The sequence below is a fragment of the Zophobas morio genome, unplaced genomic scaffold (assembly GCF_036711695.1).
Source record: "Zophobas morio isolate AGI-343-1 ecotype UQ-CSIRO unplaced genomic scaffold, CSIRO_AGI_Zmor_V1 ptg000011l, whole genome shotgun sequence".
Classification (NCBI taxonomy): domain Eukaryota; kingdom Metazoa; phylum Arthropoda; class Insecta; order Coleoptera; family Tenebrionidae; genus Zophobas; species Zophobas morio.
This window is the reverse complement of record NW_026972116.1, coordinates 5,092,994-5,115,267: the sequence shown is the minus strand read 5'-3', so window position 1 is coordinate 5,115,267 and position 22,274 is coordinate 5,092,994. Positions and strand designations below refer to the sequence as shown.

The 22,274-nt window shown below is 30.7% G+C and overlaps 1 protein-coding gene across 1 annotated transcript in view; it reads right to left on the bottom strand.

Moving 5' to 3' along the window:
- The window catches only part of Dop1r2 (Dopamine 1-like receptor 2), a 266,998-nt gene extending 245,895 nt beyond the window's left edge, over nt 1-21,103 (bottom strand). The window contains exon 1 of the mRNA XM_064052792.1: nt 20,828-21,103. The gene's annotated coding sequence lies outside the window, so the exon portion shown is untranslated. The remainder of the gene's footprint in view (nt 1-20,827) is intronic.
- Between the last annotated feature and the right edge of the window lie 1,171 nt (nt 21,104-22,274).

Here is a 22,274-nt window from a genome sequence, read left to right as displayed (position 1 = left end):
AAACATACTATTTTTTCTTCAAACGCCTCAATCAAGTTAAAATGTAACACATTTCTTTTTACGTAACCTCACTATCTCTGGTATCACTACATCACACAACCACACAACCCTACAATCAGAAACTAACCATGAACACTCTCGCAATCAATTTTACCATACGGCGTATTTGCTTTTAACATAACCGTCAGCATTTACTAGGTATCGTGATAATCTAGATTTATTGATAGCAGAAACAAAGGCGGGTGAAAAAGTTTTAATTTTTAAATAAATTAAATAAATTTATTTAAAAAAAATCCAACAGACCATTGGTCTTACAGGAATAATTAGAACAAGAAAAGTTTGCTGCTTAACTGCTTAAATAATATAAATATACGATACCTAAACATAGAAATCCAAACCAAGATACAAATAAAACATTAAAGTAACAAACAAAAAAAATATATATAACAAAATCCCAAATTAAACTATCTACAAGAAATCTAATTACTTCCACTTATTACTGCACGCTTGCAAATACATATATGCAAATCAAAGAGAGAAAATCGTAATAACTGAAAACAATACAATCACCCAGGTGCCTTTGGGGTAATAACGTGTTCACGACAACACGGCCGACGGTCTTAACTAACTGTTCTCTGGAATTTTTAATATTAAAAATTTCATAAAATAGAAAATGTTATATTTTTAGAGTAAGTATTTGTAGATCCTTTGGAGACGTACAAAAAATTAATTTGTGTCAAGTAAATTAAAATTTAATGAAAAAAAAATCGTCTTAAGAATGTGTCTTCTATCTAACCAAATTTTTCTTAATTTAGAGGTTTTACGTAAGAGTATTTAGAAAAAATGCAGCTCCTACGGGTATCTCTAATGAAGTAATCAAACTCGAAAGAAACACAATATGTGTATCTCTAGGACATTTTAATCAATATGTCTGGAATTTAATCGTAGTTGGCGAATTTATACCCATTCAGGATTGGAATTGACGCAATTGTTTGAAACTCATAGGTGTGATTTCGAATTAAGTGCTTCCGGATTTTCGAAGGCCTCCGGGTTAAGTTATGCAAGTTTTAGTGCACAGGATTGTATCGAATGTGAGTATTGTGTATGTGGGACAATACACTGACCCAAATTCCCAAAGTAGTTGTATGGGAAATTGTGCATTATAAAAATCGTGTGGAGTCTATTTGTGGCCATGTTCCTTTAGACCTCAATCAATAATGAGGCTGAAGAGTATACATGAAATTAAACATCCATATATGATCACAAGCTTTGAGAGAGACTGAACAGGGCGATACTTTCCACTTTGATAGACTCGAAACGCCTCCCTTTTGCAGGGAAACAAACCGTTCAAGCCGCAAAATAACCCCAGAATTCGTCCCAGGTGCCTTGATGAATGTCTGCACATTTATTTTCGACTAGATGTAATGAATAGGTTTAACGCTATCTCAACGCTGGTTATTTATTATCTGTCATAGTGTGAACGTTTGCACACCTTATAAGAAGTCACTCATGAATGATTCACAAGATGTGGAGACAAACGTTGGTTTTAAATTGCAAATACGTCAAGAGAGGGAATGATTAGTGATGGACTGGAGTGACAACACTTGACCAAAGAGTATTATTACGAGTTCTGCTTGTACTCATTTCCTTTTACAAAGAGAAATATGTTCTCTGTGGTAACAAGACGAGGGCGTTTCAAGTAAAAACTCTTGAAATCCCAAGAAACAACGCAAAATTTAAATACTAAGTGGCGAAGCAGTTGGTGAAAAAATCACATTTTGAAACTGCGGAACCTTGAACTTATTCGTGAATATTTAAATCTGTAATTTACACTGCACCCGGAGATTTATGCGCATTGATTAAAAAGGACTTATTTCATTTAATGTGACTGTTCATAAATGTCTGAAATAAATATAAGAAGTAGCTGTGTAGAATAATTTGATTAAAGGTATAAAAGCACCAATTAAAACATAAGCAGTATAATAATACCTACCGCCCACAAATAATTAACGACTGTAATAAGAAACCTCTTTGGTATTGCGGCAAATTTAACTTCCACAAAATTTAATTATTGTTGTAGGGTAGGTAGATAATACAGGCTTTGATGATGTTCCCTATATAGAAACGTTTACGTTTCAGTAATAATTAAAGACTCGTGGTCTCCTGTTTATTTATAGAACTCATAGATTCTGCTTCAGACGTAGTTACGTATGTATATCCAAAAAACGCAAAAAACATAAATACATAGAAAAGCATAAACTTTCATTACAAAAAAATATATTATTACTTTCGTTAGTACTTAGACGCATCTCAAGATCTATAAGCATATTTACATTAACGCTTTGTGGTGTTGTAGTTCCTGTTATTTGCGCTTTATATTTAGTTTTTTTGATACAAAATTGCTGACTTAATTCTTAGAGTTTATATTTGCTGCTCTACGCAAGCAAAATCTTAAAACCGTCAAGTTAAGATACATGAAACATATTAATTTTAATGCGTACAATATAACAAGTTCTGTCTAAATAATCAAGTTTTGTCTATCGGGCGACTGTCTGCTTTTAGATTTTCTCGATGGGTCATGCCCCTGAAGTACGAAAAAGCTGGTCGAAGGTTCTTTTAGTGGAACTTCTCTCGCACCTGAAGTACAATGAAACATACCCAGCATTTTCGAAAAATGATAAAATTTGATGTTGAGAATTATGAAAACCCCTAAAAGTTGAAATAAACATATCTATGTAATGTTAAAGTCAGTATAAGCAACATGCTACGCCTGTGTTACAAATGAGTTTTACTTTTCAAGAACATGTATATCAACTTGGATTGGTGCAAGATAATACTAATACTAACGGTCTTGTATTCCCAAATTTTCTGGAAACTGGAGTGAGCCATTCCTGATTTAATCAATAAAATAAGCCGATTCATTCATTAATTTTTTTGAGCCATCTGTATAAACATATCTAAAAAATATGTATGCATTAATAAATCACAAGTAAAAACTCATCACAGTTTGCACATTTTAGGTAGGATTTATTGAAAGAAATTTTGAAGTGACATGGTTACAATAACTTGAAAATGGTTGTCAATATTTTAAAGCATTGGTTTTGCAGATTCAAAAGTAAATTGCGAAATACTGGTACATATGTATAAAAGTTTTATCTTTTTTCTAAATATGTGGACGTTTCGGGTAAAAACTCAAAATAAACTAAGCGTGTAGGACTATGTTATTTGTTTGTTACGGAAACGGGAGACCCATTTTTTTGTACTCCAAGGGTCATCATTCATCGAAAAAATATGAAAGCAGCCAGTTGCCCAATGGACTCCATACTTCCTTACCTTACGCTCGAGAAGTAAAAAGTAAAAATCTGCCTGTCTGACTGACCGTCCGTCCGTCCATTTATTCGTCTGTCCGATTGTCTGTCAGCCGTCTGTGTTGATTTTTGTTTTATTATTCTCAAATTTCATGTGCATTATTAAAAGCTAACCAGCTAATCATGAATCTCAAACTGTACATAGCACATGGGTTTTAAATTGTATAAAATGAAATAGTGAATCCGTGTTGATTTTTTAGCCGAAACGTTCAGATTTTCGGGAAAAAACTCACAATCACATAAAAATATTTTTTAATTTAATTTGAATCTGCAAAACAAACTACTTTATTACTTAATTTTTAACAAAATATATATGCTTATCCCCCCAACCCCCTTCACCCCAAAAATGGTGATGTTTCCTGTCAAAATTTTGCCGAATAAATCTCTCTAAAATATACAAAACATAAAGACTCTCTACTTGTGATCTATCATTGGATTAAATAAGTCACTTTAGTTTACTGAATAAATTAGGAACTGTAAGATCGAATGTTGTGAAATCTTGTAGACGTTTTAAAGTTATTGTAAGCTTGGTAAATTTTTCATCAAAATATATCTGTTTATTCTCCCCAAAAAATTGATAACGTCATCTCAAAATTTTGCCTAATAAATCCTACCTAAATTACCTAAATTGTGCAAAATATGGTGCGTTTTTACTTATGAATTATCTTTGCATTCATGTTGTTTAGATTTGCTTCTACAGGTGACTCAAAAAATTAATTAACGTATCAATTTATGTTATTGTTTAAATCAGGAACTGCTCGCTCCATTTTTCCGAAAATTTGGGAACACAATACTCGTACTACTAGTATGACACTGCACTAAGTAATTCAAGTTGATGTACGTGTCGTTGCAAAAATGTTCATAACGTCAGCACAAAATTTTGTAAAATCAAAGCTCATTAGAAAAATACGCGTAGCACGCTTCTCTACATTACTTTTACATTACACACATATATATGTATATATATACTTTCAACTTATAGTGATTCTCATAAAAAATTAAATTTTATAATTTTTCGAAAATGCTGGATTTGTTTCAATGTACTTCAGGTGCGAGGGAAGTCCTGCGAAACAACCTTCCACCAATTTTTTCTTATAGATAAATTGTGTTGCGAGATTTTCATTAAGGAATGAGCATGTTTTTGGAATTCTTACGTTCTGTAAAGTTTTGCATATTTTAGAGATTATTGGCATGTAAAGAGCAGCTCAAACTATGAAGGTAGTTTACACACTTTTTTGCAGTTAGTTAAGTTGTTTAATATAGCTATTAGTATGGTTATTGCATGCAAATGCATTATCATTATTAACTTACGTAATTTGTATTTAGTTTCGAGTATTATTTACTAATTTATACCTAGTTATATGTGAAACCTTCTGAAGTAATAAACAAGTTTTACTTAATAGTAATAATTGTTGTAATGCAACATTTTTATAATAAATTTTCACAAATCCCAATTTAATTCAAAATTTAAGCACTAAATTTATTGATGACAATCTATTTTACATGTTTTATTACGACAAAATATAAAATGGTGTTATTTATACAGGTACATTATTTTATTACTGAAGCTTGTTTTTCCTAATGCTAAAGACTAACCAATGAACAATGGACATACATTTACTATTGTCAACAAAAGATTTTTTTTCAGGTTCGTTAAAAAAAGTGTTTTTTATTAATATTTCTTTATAAAAGATACATTTGTTTCATCGCACTACAAGCGTGAAAAAGTGTCATAGAGTTTCATTTCTTCACGTATTTAATTAAAAAAATGTGTCATTTTTAACGGAAGACATTTAAACTCAAAACATAGAAGCCTGCCGTTGCTATGAAATTAAAATGCATCCAAAAATTTTCTAATTTAATCCTTATTTAAGTGCTTTGTATCAGTTTTCTTGGTGTTTTGTGGTAATTTGTGTGCTCGCACAATGAGATCGGACAGCGATGAAGATTTCTTGTGCGCCCCTGAAAAAATTGTCAATTGTACGGCTAGATTGAATCTATTGCCGGAAAAATCCAAAGGCCAATATTTAAAAGAATAGGTACGACTTATTTATGAAATGGAGAGCTGAAAAACAAATCTATGGTTTTACTGAAAGAGTTTTATGCCTACTTTGAAGAAAAGTCAAAACAGTGAAAGTCATCAACACTTTGGTCGATTTACTCTAAACTAAAGTCTACGCTACTAATATATAAATAACAATGTGAACAAAACCAATCGCTTATTTAAAAAACAATGCGGGTTGGTTATAAACCCAGAAAATCAAAAACATTTTCCCGAGAAGAAATCTACAAATTCCTCGAAGATGCTCCCGATAAACACTTTCTAATGCATAAGGTAATGCAATTTTTTCTCTTATGCGTATCATGATATACTGTTGTTTGTAGGTCGCTTAATTGGCGAAACAATTCAGAAGAACCTGAAATATAAAGCTCAACGACCAAAGAATATAAAAAGCAATCACTTTTTCTTGCAGTTTCCAAACCGTAATTGCAAAACCTAAGTTGTGGGTATCAACACTTTTTCTAAAATTCCGTTCATTATTGCTAAATACCTCAGTTTACCAAATGGTAATCATTATAGTGGCCATGCATGGCGGTTGGATATCAAATACTGTTGCGGAAGGATACGTTGATGAGTCTGTTTTAAATAAAATGGACTGGGCGAGTAAAATCCTTATAGGAGGCCAAAATTCCCGAAATATTATTTGCAATCCAGCAAGTTCCAGTGCGAAGAAAATCAACAATGATGTTGTTTCAGTGGTTGAGAAGTCCATAAATATCAGTTCTTGTAGCACTAAAGCCGTTTCAGCAGATTTAAATCCTGTATTAGATCCTAAACTTCAAATTGTTAAGCCGCTTAATTGTACATTTAATATCTAGGTATGTTCCAAAATAAAAAAAAAATTAAGTAGGTGGTTGATAATTATATTCTTTATACTTTTAACAATAGTGAACCATATTTATTTTTTTTTAATTACGTTTAATTTATGGCGTAATACAATTGAAGCAAAATATTTTAGAAATTATCATTATTTATTTATAATAAAGAAGTTATATTTTTGTGAACTGTTTATTAAAAAGTTTATAATGAAATTATAATTACATTATAATTTTAAACTTACAGTGATTTTGAAGGTAAACCAAGAGAGTTGAAAGTTTGTTGAGTTCTTAAGAAACACTGCAACGTCGCTGGAGGAGGAGCAATAAATTGTAACACAGATGTTTCCTTCATCGATAAGTAGTGCCGCACAGGTTTCAGGAGAGAATTCGATACAAAACTGTTTAATTTGAATCTTGGAAACACGGATATTATTTCATATATGTATAAAATGGTATACAAGTTTATACAAGGAAATTTCACGTGTTCCTGCCAGTAGTTGACGTTTTATAAAAAAAATATAACTATTAATCACAATAATACCTTTTATCGAGTTTACGCGATTTTAGTCGAAACTGGTATTTATTAAAAAAGGGTATTTCGCAGTTAATTTTTTATGTCAATAGTATTGTGCATGTTCTAAATATTGAGCTAATCGTCAGTAACAAGTTTTAGTAGACAACCAGAAATCAAATTTTAGGTCTACAAAAATTGCTCGTGTTCTACTAAAACGTTTAAACTAGGAAAACGTAGTAATGGTAATAACAATAAGAAAACATGATGATATAACGTAAATATTTAAACGTTGCCATATTAAAAAACAAGAACGAAAATAAATAACAAAACAACCGAACTAACAAGAATGCAAAAATCAAATTCGTAGAGCAGAAAACAATTAGAGACAACAACAATTATAACAAAAATTTAAGAAAATTAGCTTTTGCGATTTTTGTTTTGTGATAACCTCTAAAAGTAAGAACCAGTGGCATAAATGTCACCCCTGCAGCACCTGGGCCATGGAGGCTCAAATTCCAAGGGATTGTGGTCCGCACAAGTGCGGACAATAGGAAATACATTTTAAAAATCAACTGGAAAAAATGTATTCTCAGTACATGCTTAACTTCAACTTAAACTCGGCTATTAGAATTTTATAATCACCAATAATAATCAATATCAGCAGAGGCAACACATGCATTGGTATTAAAAGAACTGAAATTTGATGGATTTTGTTTCCTCAGCACACAGGAGAGGACTAATTAATTAATCCTCTCCTCTAGATAAACACATAAATCCCAAGCTGAAAATGGACAGAATTGCAAAATACCGTTAACATTTTTGGGTGGGGGAAGAGGGACATGAACGTACAAATTTTGGTAAAAATTTACTATGCTCAAATTTACATTGTAAAATGTTGTTATAAAATTTTGATTTTTATCTCAAAAATGTAGATGCGTGTGGTAAAAATCAACACGAATTCATAAATCGCACATGCACGAGTATATTATTTTATAAAATTTAAAGAATTCGACAAAATTGTAAGATGACGTACAAGTGAAACATACAAGATTTCAGATCAGGTTTTGAAATTTCAAAGTTAAAATGTAAAGTTTTATTATACAATTTTGATTTTTTGTCGAAAAATCTAGATGCCTACGGTAAAAATTCAGCAAGGATTCATAAATTACACACGCTGGAGTATGTTGTTTTATAAAATTTGGAATTGACGTCATCCAATTATTGTTAAGGATGATCAGGCAGACTTCGTTTAGCGTTTTACCATTTACTTTCTCCATGATAATTCCAACAAATGTATAAAATTTGAGAATAATAATAATCGGTCCGATAGTTGCGAAGTTGCAATAAAAATTGACACAGACGGCAGAGAGAGAGAGAGAGAGAGAGAGAGAGAAGGAGGGAGAAAAGAGAGACAGACAGACAGACAGGCAAACATACAGACGGAAACAGGAGACTGATTTTTTCGTACTCTTAGGGTAATGACACGTCGAGAAAACATGAGAGTAGTCACTCCTCTGGTAGACCCTATTACAATGCTTCCTTAGTTTACGCCCGAAAAATAAAAACAATCCGCAAAGATATAATACGAAATTAAAGAAAAACTAATCCTAATTTTACTTGTTTTTTTTTAAGTGCTTTCTTAACGCTTACTGTCGTGCTAGTGATTAGTGATTACAAAGCGATATTTAACTATTTCTATTACTACTCCAGCGGAAGCAAAAAAAGTATTGTATTAGAGGCCCTCGAGAGACTAGTTTCTTTCATATTTTCTCCACGCTTTATGTTCGCTAGAGTACGAAAAAAGGGGTCTCCTATTTTCGTCTGTCTGTCTGACAGTCATCTGTGTCGACTTTTATTAGACAGACAACCTCCCAATCTACTGGACCGATTGTTTTAAAATTTTATATGCATGTTAAGAGGATTTTGTTGGATATTATTATTATTATTTTTATTATTCAATATATTTCGTAGGAATGCTGATCTCTAAGTACATAACACCAACCACTCGAAACATGGCCTTGGCTCAGTGGTAGTTTTGCATCTGAATATATCCATTTTTATTTCTCGAGCGTAAGTGAAGGAAGTATTGTAATCGAGTCCGTCCACTCTACTTTTACATTCTCTCGACGTCTCATGACCCCTAGAGACCCGTTTCCGTCTGTCTCTCTGTATATCTGACCGTCTGCCTGTCCATCTGTCCGTCTGTTTGCCGTCCGAATTTTTATTAGACATATCATTTCCGAAAGTACAGGGCCGATTGTTTGTATTTATATTAGTAATATCATATAGATGGTAAAACGCTAACCAAAATGTAATCATCCCCACCAATAGTGTGATGCTATCACTTCAAAATTGTACGTAGTAAATGGGTTTTAAATTGTATAACAAAACATAGTCCTACACATGTAGTTTATGACTCCCTGTTGAGTTTTTCCCCGAGACGTTCAGATTTTTGGAAAAAAAATCAAAATTGTAAAACAACATTTTATCATTTAATTTTTAATCTGCAAAACCGAATATTTTTAAATCTTCCAGATGTTTCAAAGTTATCATAAGCATAGCAAATTTTTAATCAAAATATATTTTTGTTTATCCCGTCCAAAAAATTGATGACGTTAACTCAAAATTTTGTCTCATAAATCCTATCTAAAATGTCCAAAATATGATGAGTGTATACTGTGATTTATCATTCTGTTTATATTTTTTGGACTTGCTTATACAAGTGACCCAAAAAAATTTATGAATGCCTGAATTTATTTCATTGATTTAATCAGGAACTGCAAAGCGAACGCTTTGAAATCTTTAAAGTTATTATAAGTATGGTAAATTTTTTATCAAAATGTATTTGTTCATTCCCCTAAAAAACTGATAACGTCACCTTAAAATATTACTTAATAAATCCTATCTTAAATGTGCACTCCACTATTATACAGTGTCTCAAAAAAATTAATGACTGAGTCAATTTATTTTATTGATTAAATCAAGAATTGCAAAACTGAATACTTTGTAAGCATGGTAAATTGTTAATCAAAATATATCTCTTTATTCCCCCCAAAAAATTGATGACGTTATCTCAATATTTTGCCGAATAAATTCTACACAAAATATGCAAAATATGATGAGTTTTTACTTGTGATTTATCATTGCATTCATATTTTTTAGATTTGCTTAAATAGGTGGCTCAAAAAATTAATGAATGTGTCAATTTATTTTATTGACTAAATCAGGAACGGCTCACTCCAATCTCCCAGAAAATTTTGGAAATACAGTGCTGTTATTTTTAGTCTTACACGGCATCAATCCAAATTGAAATACGTATCCTTGCAAAAATGTTAATGACGTAATCACAAAATTCTGTGAAGAAAAACTCAACTCGAAAATGCTGGAAGAAATGAAATAAATATAAGAGACTTAAGATATATTGATCAACGACTCGAAATTCCTGTTCACAGAACGTCACATATTAACAATAAGTTTTTGATATATTTAAATGCATCCAGTTCTCGTATCAAAAAGAGTATCAAATCTGAAATTTTAAATGGTCACAACATCAATGTTAATGTTCGTCAATTTGAAGTTTGACCATGTTTGTTATGCTGTTTTATTTATTTACGTATTTTAATTGTATATTGTATGTTTAATGTATGTAGTCATGAGTTAGAATTGTAATTAATATCAGGATTACCCTGCATTCTAACTTTTTGTAAGCTATTTTAGTTGTGCAATAAACTTATTTGTAGATTGTACGGTAAGTGCGAGGGACGTTCTGTGGAAACAACTTTCAATCAATTTTTTTTCTTACCACTGTGACTGTAAGTGTTATTTTAATCTTATAATTTTTCGAAAAAGGTAAATTTGTTGACCTGAACGTCAGGGGGTGTACAACCGAAATTTTGTTTTTCTTTTTAATTATAAAATGCTAAGAGATATTATTGTGTGTTGAAAACATTAGGCAAGTCATCAAACAAGCAGAAATAATCGTAAATTATCACTGTGGGGCGCTCCCTTTACTGTTCTGATTTAATGCTTTCTTACGGTAGAATAACACGTCTGTATCAATGCAAAATCGGGTCCTCAAGAAGTCGTTAATAATCTACTGTTTTCTATGATATTTCATGTTTGTGGTTGTTGTAAATGACACCTTGTTTAAAATTGCGTATACAGAACGACTAAAAAAAATAATGAATGAGGTAATTTATTCCGTGATTAAATCAAGACTGTCTCAATCAATTTTCTAGAAAATTTGGCAATAGAATACTGTTATTATTTGTATTAACAACTTATTTATTCTTATCGGAAGGAAACGACATTTTTGTTGCGAATTTAAAAATTGCAAACGTTAGGTATATATATTATGAAATTAAACAAGCTTTACATCACAATAATAAAATAAATTTTTAATTAACTAATCCTGTACGTGTTCGACCCCTTTTTCCAGTTATTGGTATGCGTAGATGGAGGAATAAATTTGTGGTGGTTTACATCTTGATATGCAAATAGATCTCGGATTGGAATTATCTCGCTTCTATACAGCGCAAATTTGTAAATGAAACATTTAAAATCAAATGAACATTATTAAGAAGTGCTTATAGAGAATTAGAGTACAAAAAGTCAGGTTGAATAATTCATGGATCACTCTTTAAATGGTAATTACGTGTTTCACAAAGTCGTAATTGTGAGATTGGTTCGCGATAATATTGGAAGTTTTTCGCTTCGACAAAAAATTCAAATTTATGGGTAATATTCGTATCGTCGTATAACTGGAGGGCTACGACACTGCCTAGTGCGTACCTGATAAAGAAGTTTTTGTCGGGTTGAAGCTATTCACCTCCTGTCCTGCGATAAGAGAGATACGTTTTATTGTACTACTAATACTAGCATAAAGCTTTGATCCAACAGAGGATTTACTTGGGCTTGGCCTTTTGTGACAGCTCAACCGTGCTTAAATAGTACTGAAAAATGTCAGCATAAACATAGCTAGATAGATACATTTCTTTTTACCACAGGTGACAGTTATGATTAAAGCTCACAAAACTAAACACGATGGATTTATGCAGCGACACGTTTCTCAGAAAATACTCATCAACCAAGAAAAACAGTGTCTATTATTACAAAAACTGCTCTATATTACTCAGCTCCTGCTTTATAACGGTAGAGACAGCATCTATAATTAAATATTTTTCTATTAAAATTTGAAATTCTTTGTTATACGAGTAATGGTATCACATGCTCCCGCTAAATTAATGTGAATTACGCACCTCTCTAAATTACACGCAAATTCCATCCGCGAATGTGGAAATCTTGGCATCTAATAACTTGCTACCTATCAAGAGAACAATTGCAGAGATTGTTCGGAGTTTGTGTTGAAACCACAATACGGTTACAGTTCATATCCAAGCCTATAATTGAATTTGCATGGAAATTAATCCTTTTACTTCGTCATAAACATAAACCCTTTTCCGGATATTTAGCTTTTCGAGAATTTCCTTTATAAATTTGTTCAAAGCACGAATCGAAGCATTCAACATTGAGCCAGATTATACGATAAAAGTAATTGCTTCATACATAATTTAATAGCTTGTTTCTTTTGTATTTTTTATGGAATTTATGTTGATATTGTAACCAGTAGAAAAATATGTGGCAGATAATAGAAATGACAGTGGCTAATTACTTCCTTATAACCTAATAATAATTTCCTTTTAACCTTTTCGGTTAACTGTTTCATATGTTAAAAGAAAGGTCAGTTATTTTTAAGTCTACTGGAATTTGTTACATTACTAAAGAAATTAAAGTGAATAACACAGCATATGAATTCGCACATAGTAAATTCTGCATGTGACAAGCATAAAACACATTAAATGAAAAAACTGGCTGAAAAGATCTTTTCTGAGTTTCTATGTCATTTTTATGAAGAACTTCGAATTCATTCACATGAATAGCAAAATCAGCACTTCACAAAACGCGTATCACTTTTGAAGGATAAAATGTAATCAAATACAGGAAATACGAATATGTAGCTTTTTTTTTCAAGTAGACGGAACGCCTAGAGCCCAGCAGACTGATCTCCGATAATTAAATTTGTTGAAATCCTTCATTCATTTCCCTTTAAGTTAATTATAAATCCCGAGGAATCGAAATTAGCTTTCATTGTACAAAGCTGACGCGTTTTACAAATATTTTTTCAACATATAAGACAAGAAATCTAATTCTAAATTTCCCTCTTCACTCGAATAATTATTTTACTGGAATATATTTATAAAATTTTTACTTAAACTAAAGATTAAAGAAAGTATACTCTATTTTTGCATTTCAAAGCTTATAATAGTAGTTATTCTCCATTTGGCCAACTGAAAACTCCGCATGAATCATTTTATAATTATATTTATGCAATGGAAAAAGTATTTTTTTCAAATTTTGAACAATGTAGTACTGGTGCTGTTGGGAAATCATTATATACAGTTTGTTCTAATGTCGAAGGTTTTCAACATCCTTGTTCTAATTTTCCAGTGGAGTTTTTAGTTAGGTTTTTTGTACGGTTTAGAATATTTTACGTATTGAAATTTACTAATAGAGATTTCACAGATAAATCTAAAAAAAATCGTAGGCTTAATATTTTTATGAATTTGTAGTGTTTCTAAATTACTTGTATATACCATTGTTTAAAATTACATTGTTTTTCTCGATTTTCGTTTTATTGGTCTTAATACATTATTTATAATCTTCCCATTCTATAAATACAAGCTCAGTAGAGTATGTATTTTTCATCATTTTTTTTTGTTTCGAGTTTTACTGTCTCTGCAGGTGGCTTCCGCTTATTATTATCATCAGTCGGTTAGTGTGTGTGATCACTGAGTCCCAAAGTGATAACAGTAATAAGCAGTTTTTATTAATGTTTGATATTCGACCAAATTAACTGCAGAGGCCGTCTTCGGAATAGATAATTTTTTAATTTGCCGCGTTTAAAGAACTCACATTTAAAGGGCTAGATCACTCAAGGTCATTGGAGCCTACAGCCAAAGAACAAAAGAATCGGGACGAGTGAGGCATCTTATACTTTCTTTAATCTTTGCTTAAACTATAAACTAACTAAAAATAATTTATCTCACATTGCTACTTATGTCACATAAAATGGAAGCTTTATTTGAACTCAATAAAAACGGTGTAAACAGTCAGTTGCAAGTGTAACTTTAACTAAAACCCAAAAAATCTTATTCTATTTATATTCCTGTTGAATGACTGAATTTGTTTGACAATAAAATTCAGTTAAGTTGTAATAGCTCAAATATTATGGAAAGACGAAATATGTTTGTATGTTACTCTTCCTAAAATCTTATAGAGATTATCGTTTTTAATTAACTGTATAACTGATATTTTTGTGTCAGAAACAATATTTTTACTTTCCGAGCGTAAACTAAATTTAGCTAAGGAACTGTTCTAATAGGGTCCATCCGACGACCATCCCACCAACAATTTAGTGACGTCCACTCATTATATGCCGTACTAAAGGTTATCTAAATTTTATGAAATATGTAACATACTCCTGTATTCGCGGTTTATGAAACCTCCGTGATATTTATCACCATTACTTAACAATTTTTACTTCCCAAACGTAGGTGAAGGAAATGTTGTAATCGAGTCCATCAGGCGACTTGCTACTGTCATGTTGTTTGGACGTTCCATGACCCTTAGAGTATGAAAAAGGTGACCTCCCGTTTCCATCTGTCTGCCGTCTGTATCGATTTTTGTTAGACAGATAATCACTGAAACTATTGGACCGATTGTTGTCTTTTGTATGTATATTAGGAATATCATGTAGATGGTAAAACCCTAACCAAAGTTGACTAATCATCCTCGCCAACCAATGACGTCCCCTCATTAGATTGCGTAATTAACATTATCTAAATTTTATGAATTAACATACATGTGTAGACAGATTATATCATGCTCAATCAAGAATAGTTCACCCCATTATTTCGAAAACTTAAGAATCCAGTTATGTCGCGCCTGTCTGTATTTAATAATAATAAAATGATAATTTTCTTAATAATAACTCTTCCAAAATTTTATTCGGGCTGTTTTGTCCCAGTGTTGTTTATTTAATTAAATTATTCCTCTGTTCCGTTTTCAGGAAACAATCAATCAAATTTCATTTTCTTTTAATGCATATATACTTACTTGTGTTAATAGTCGAATTCTTTCGACATTTTGTTTTTGAGTTTCGAAGTCAATTTGCAAAATGTTATTATACAATTTAGATTTTTTTTCCAAAAACCTGAATATTTAGGGCAAAAATTCAATAAAACTACATTCGCCAGAATGCGAAAAATAACACATTCCTCTCGTTTTCACAAATTAGGTCGATTCTGCCTATCGCAAGTATATCATGGCAGTCATAATCGTCAAAACAAGTAAATGTAAAAAAAACAAATACGAGTAATTAGGGCAGATAGGTATGTGCCTAGAAAGTTGACCTAAATTCATTTAGACAAAAGTTTTCTCTCAGTTACATCTAAATTTTAGTATGTAAATGATACAAACACTGACGAAGGGCAAATTATACGTTGACTTTTTTTCTCTTAAAATACGCATTTTCTAATTATCCTTTAGTTGACTCGGATCGTAATTAAATAAAAATTAAAAAAATATAATCTTGAATATCTATCAGTGTAAGGGGACAAAACAAAAGTGTGACAAATATTGAAAATATCTCTTAAAAGATCTTTCTTTAATAATATAAATTACCAACTCCCTAAATTGCATTACAGTTTTTGTATCTCTGCCTTCTTTGTTACATCTTGAAGGGAGAAATTTAATAAACACCTAATTTAATAATAGATACAAAGTAAGAAAATATGTATCTCTTTCCCATCTTGTTTCTACGTGCAACCGAAGCATCTTTATTCCAAGTTATTTTTAAAATTATACTGAATTAATTTACTTTAAGATGAAAATTTATGCATGATAAATGGTTTTTTTCTTTCAAGAAATATGATTACTCACATTTATTGCTGAGGAATAACTTTCAATAACGGGACATTTCTAAAAAGTTTGACGAGTTCAGCAGAAACCTGTTGAGATAATTGTACCTATAAATGCCAGTTAACTTCGACGACACTTAATTATTTTGATACTGTGTTTTGACGTTGACAAGTTGGAAATTGAATATTTACAACTTCTGACTTGTTCTGATGAATTTTTAAACCACCTACACAAAATATCAATTTAATATTCTAACAGCTATTTTTTTATTAATCGAGTTGTTATTTTTAACACAATCTAATCGCTTCTTTAACAATAAGCTTAATTCTGCTGAAATACATTATATTCTAATGTAGTGTTAGTAGGTAAAGTTATTTTTCTTCGTATAAGTTCAACGAGCTGGAAATATAATGTCCTGTAGGTAATGAGGTAAGAGTGATTATCTAATCCATTACGTGGAAATTTTCTGACCCACAACATTATTTTCAAAAATAGTAAGCAAGATAAACAAATGTTGCAAACACATACAGCTTAAAATATAACTTTATGTTTTAAAATGGTAATAATTTCACTAGAAACTTCACCAATTAAATCGGAACAGTTATTTTACTTGAATTGAAGTTTAACCATTGTGTAGTGTTATTATGCTCTTTCCTCTCAATTAATCTCAGTGGACTTGAATACTCTGATACTATAGCATTTCCCTTCTGCAGATAATTCCTGCCGATAGCATTAACTTATTCATTTAAAAACATAATTCAAACTCGTTATGACAAGCGAACCGGTTATTAGAAGCCTAAATCCACCTAAATAGCCTTACAATAATTCAATTTGAAACTTAATACTAAGTTTCGAAGTTGAAAAACTTGCTTTTTCCAACACTTCGTCGCCAGCTCAATTACAGCATTCTTATTATTTCTCCTTTAAAAATTTCAAACGGGTTATTTGAAAATTTCGTTTTTAAAATACAATGTTATTCCTCTTTCAATTTATACGTGCATTGAGACTGTTAATAAATTCGACGAGGAAGCGAAGGCGTCTAACCGAATTTAAATGAGATCGAATTTTAAGGCTTCCAGGAGTTGGCTTTCGTTCCGCCGAATCACTCAGAGACTAAATCGTAACACCAGGAAGTAACGCAACATGATGGAGCAGATGTTCTCAAAGGATTCACATCACGATCGAATATCTAAGACACAATTTGAGCATTCTCAGTGCAGTACCAGACTGTCGCGCCGGCGATATTTTAAGGTAAAAATCTGAAATTATGATGAGAGGCAAACACTACTATTTTCCTTAAAAATGCAATACCTTCAACTCAGTTTATTTATATAAACTAATTTTTTTGTTTTGAAATTGTGAAAGCCTATCATTTTTTTTTGAAACGTCTATAGTTAACAGTGCTTTAATTTTACTCTTATCTTTTAATTCGCATCAGCTTTTATTGCGAGGTCTGTCATCAAGCTGCCCTTCAAGTGAGACCCACAATAAACAACGTTTATTTAAGTTCATTTGAAACTTTGTAACGCGTAAAGTTAACCTAGAGGCGTGAACGGGAATTATAAAACTTTAATCGCGTGTAGTTTTGTTCAGCCTGCATATTTTAACAACGTGAGAACAAAGAGACGTTTCAGAAATTTGTTTGTTTAGGATTTCAGGAAGAAAGCTGTAATTAAATTCTTTTACTGATGCTACCTCTACATGAGTAATGCTATATCATTTTGAAAATTGTAACGTAGAATGCTTAAAGCTTACTTCAAATAAATTACACTGTAATTTACACTTGCCAGGAGGTAACTGCGAATTTTTCACGTTGTTGCCAGAGATACAAACTGACGTTAAATTTAATGGATTGCAGATGAAATCTTAAAAAAAAACAAAATGTGTTTAACAAAATGTGTTTAACAAAATGTGTTTAACAAAATGTTTAAATACACACATACCGTTCATATTATCTGGTTATCTGGGAATACGTTCCATATCAGTTTTACATTTAAATAATTACAAAACATATTTGATTTTGTTGTAAAAAATTAGCAACTAAGCCGAAAAAAATGGTTTTGTGTTTTTAAAATATTATCATCGCTTTAGCTCTTTTTACTGGATTAAATAAAATTATTTTTTGGTAAACAGTACAAGGCGTAATAGTTTCATTTAAAAAAAGTTTCACTAATTTCATTAGAATCACAATTCTGAAGATCTATTCATATGATGTTTAACATTTAGTTGATATTTACCAACTTTACCTTTGCCAGAAATGTTAACTAAATGACAAACTCAAATAAATAGTTACAAGCACACATTGTGATTTCGTAGGATGAAATCTGTAGAAATAAGCGAAAAATATACGTTTTATTTTGTTTAATAAATAAATACTTTCAAATAATTTAAATACAACAAAATATGAAGTAGACTTGAAATTTTCTTATTAGGCATTGTGCTTAAAATGTTTTCTATTACCAAATATTAAAGTTCGTAAAAATGGACACTCATAAATCACATAAATCGAATCTTTAAAATACGAAAATAAATCAAATGTGAAGTAAAATTTAAATCTTCAAATATATACTTTTACTACAGCAATTTTCATAAAATTTGCTTATTATTCACCAAAAAAATATTATTATCGTTAAAGTGGAAGAAATTTCAGAAAAAACACTTTATTTGTAAACATACATTTTTGAGGCACGTCAGCGACTAGTTATAAATTACATAATCATATTTAATCCCGGCATTAAAGAGTCGTGCGTAATCTAAGTGCGTTTAGTCTATTGTGGTGAACAAAAAACGAAGTGCCGGAGGATACATTATATTTAAATTCATAAACTGAATTTAAAAACGTATAATAATTTATTTGATAAAATAAACCAATTCGAGATTAGAAAATTTTTTATTCTTTTATAGATGTTGTCATATAACAGGTGTTGTAGATTTTATTTCATTTGAATTAGTTTTTTATTGATTATTATTATAGACATAGTTACGTAGACAATTTTTATGAAAATTTGAATGTAATGTAGGCATAACAATGGTAGTGAAAGTTATTCTAGTTTTCTAGCTACAATCTTCAAGTTCTTAGCATTATACTCCTAATTCCGATAGAGTACAACAATTTTACGAAAATATTGTACATCTAAATTAGTTTTATTCATTGCGTGTTATTAACTTCTGAGCTACGACTTCATACACATTTTTTAAAATAAAATTATTACTTTTTTGATGAGTATTTTTCAAGTAAACTTTATTACTACCTTTAACTTTAACTGTTCCTCCCCTTTTACATATATTTTTAAAATGATGAAAGCGTTTATAGTAATTTCAACGGATTAGAAATTTGTTCAATATCACTCTTACCTGATTATTAAAGGAGTATCAATACAAAAGTTAAGACTTTATCAAAAGATCTAATAACATCTACAGAAATTGGTGGCATCTTATTTACAATATTAGGAACTTTAGAGGCTTATTTTTGTTTTGGTTAATTTTCTGCTGTTGTTGAAGTTGCGTACTTTGAAGATGAAAACATTTTAATATCTAGAGGATTATTAAAAATAACGAAATTAAATATCGAACTATCGGCCTAGTATTTCACAGTGCCATAAGAACATATGGTAGCATAGCGCAAAATTTAATGATAGCACGATCTAATAAAAACGGTCAAAAAAAGGAGCCACAAAAAATTGTTGACTTTGTAAAGTGATTTTTAACATATAGAGCTCCTGTTTTTTTATAATTATACTAGTAATTAAAGATTGATTTATTAGTGACATATTGGCCACATGAACAGTGCTGCGTTAAAAATCTCAAATTTCAAATTATTTTATTTGTGTATTTTTTTAACTTTTTTTCCTACTGCCAATATTACCATAGCTGGTACCCTCGGTAGAAAATACTGCAAATGGTGGATGCGCCGGGTCAAACTCCAAATTTGCACATAATGTATTTAATATTCTCTTAATTGATACATTCATCACTAAACGTACCAAACCAGCTTAAAGTGATTTAACTATATCTGCGAAGTTCAATTCCGCGAAGCTATAAATTGCGTAATAAACGCGACAAATCAATTATACGCAGATAAAAGCAGAACTGTAAAAACACAATATATTTAATGTTCCATTCTAATATTTTGATTGGTTAGGAATTCACACCATTTGATTCCTTCTGTTTTATTGTGTTAATAAAATCGTTCAGAATATTGAAAAAGTTACTTTTATTCCAAATCTTCGTTTATAATATGAATAAAATATATGGTTGAAATAGAATAGTTTTATAACATCCAACCCTAAACTAGCACAGACAATTCAAGCATTCCAGATGAAAATTGACATTCTAGAGATAAGCAAAAGTTACGACATGTTTGGTATAACGATTTTGCAATTAGCAACCCTTCCAACTCCTGTTTTCGTAAATTCTGCCAGAAATAACAATAATTAAAACAGTTCACTGGCTTTTATTTTAATTTTATATACTAAATACTGTTATTTTATGTAAATGCACAACAAGTAAAGGCAAATAGAAAACTGCTTTAACAGCAAACATAGAGTTTCCAGAACTGAAATGAAACCATTTTATTAATTTTATTAATACAGCATGAGAAATAAAATAACTAAGTGTTAAGCAAACAAAAAGGAATTACGACAGAATAGTGGCAACAATTAGCTTAGTAAATATTGATACCGATGTTATAATATTAATGAATATTTAAGCAAAGATTTTAATGTAACCGGTTTATTCATATTTTACTAAAAAGATCGTCTCGTATTATGCAAAAGGATCTGACGTTTTGCGACATACATGAATATGTATTAATTGAATAACTTTTGCAAATCTGTTAGTTTCTGTATATTTTTAAAACTAATAAATGTATGTTTGTTCAAGAATATAGAAATATGTCATTTTTATTAGCCATTAATATAGATTATAAAATCATATTGTTATTTTTATTTAAACCCATTAAAAGAATATTAAATTTTGTTCCCATACCAAGAGGCTAATATTTGTATAATAATGATAGTTTTAAATCAACGCTCGTTTTTATATAATGGAAATTTCTGAAAATTTTTAACAATTTCGTATATATTACCTTACTAGAAACTTCGACACTGTGTACACAACAAAGAGTTTCAGCACATACCACTCACACAATGTAAAGTTTTGCAGTACTGTATAAAAATTTAAAATCTCGTAATGTTACATGTCAAATAAAGCGAAAACCACTTTAAAATATTTTGATTTATCGAACACGCTGTAATTAAACGATCCTAATGGAATACATTTTGTATCTCGCCTTTATTTTTTATGATTTGCATGTTGGCAGATAGCGACGCACGCGAACTGTGAGATTATATTACAGCCCTAAACTGTGTAAGGGGTGCAGAATACTGCTGCCTCCGAGCGCTAACCGCCAAAAGTTTCGCCGCCACTAACCCAACTTGGAGGCAAACGCAAGCGCGCGTACGGTATGGCATGCCACTGCATTGTTTTAGCAAGATTAAATTTTTAGTTCTTTTAAAATAACGATAGATCAGGAAATAATCAATTTTGAACTAATGCAAGTTCTTTATTACAAAAGTTCATTCGTATAATTTTCTAAACAAATTTTAGTGTATATGGAAGCGTATATTTAATGCAGTTCACTGCAATTCAGTCATACAGTAAACCAATATTAAAAATCGTTGTTCAGCACTTCGGAGTTTGCCGCCAGAGATTACGTGTTAGGTATTTCTATGTGTATTTATGTATGATTAATACACAACTTAGGCCTGACGAAACTACTCTGCCAGACAATTATGCAAATTAAAATAAATATTATGCTCGAGCTCAACTAAAATTTATTAGGAATTAAAGCGCTTATTCCATCTCATTTTGACACAGTATCGACTAAGTAGACATCTGTAGGTAAAAGTGATTACACAACCTATTGGAAAATCAACCAGTAGCACTTCTTGCTTGCCGCATATTGATCTTATTTATAATTACTATTGTAGTAGATATAAGCATCACATTTGTGTTTCCTTAATTGATTTATGATTGTTTTTTTTTTCTTCATTTGTAATTTAATTGTAAAAAATACCACTCTCATTTTTATCATTATCTATTTATCATAATCAAAATAGAATAATATAATGAAATATATTATTTCTGAACATCCAAAGTAATGTTTCATACCCAGTAGCCCAGTAACTTATATTCGACACGTCGATAATCTGTAGCAACTCCAAACAAGTAAACCACCCGAAGAGAGAGAGACACTTGTTATCCTTAAATTTACCCGCTATACAATTAAAAGTATGTGCTACATCTGTAATGAATTCGTGTGAACTATTCGTTTAATAATTTTAAGTTTTGTTCTTGTTCAAAAATTTCTCCATTCCGTTTCAAATTAAATCTTAAACCTTTAGAGGTAAAATTAACTATCTCACAAATAACACTGTCTTATTTTGTTCTTGATACTTATTACTTACTCCTCACTTACTCACTCACTCACTCACTCAGGATGAGATTCATAGTCGTTCCTTGAGACAAACTCA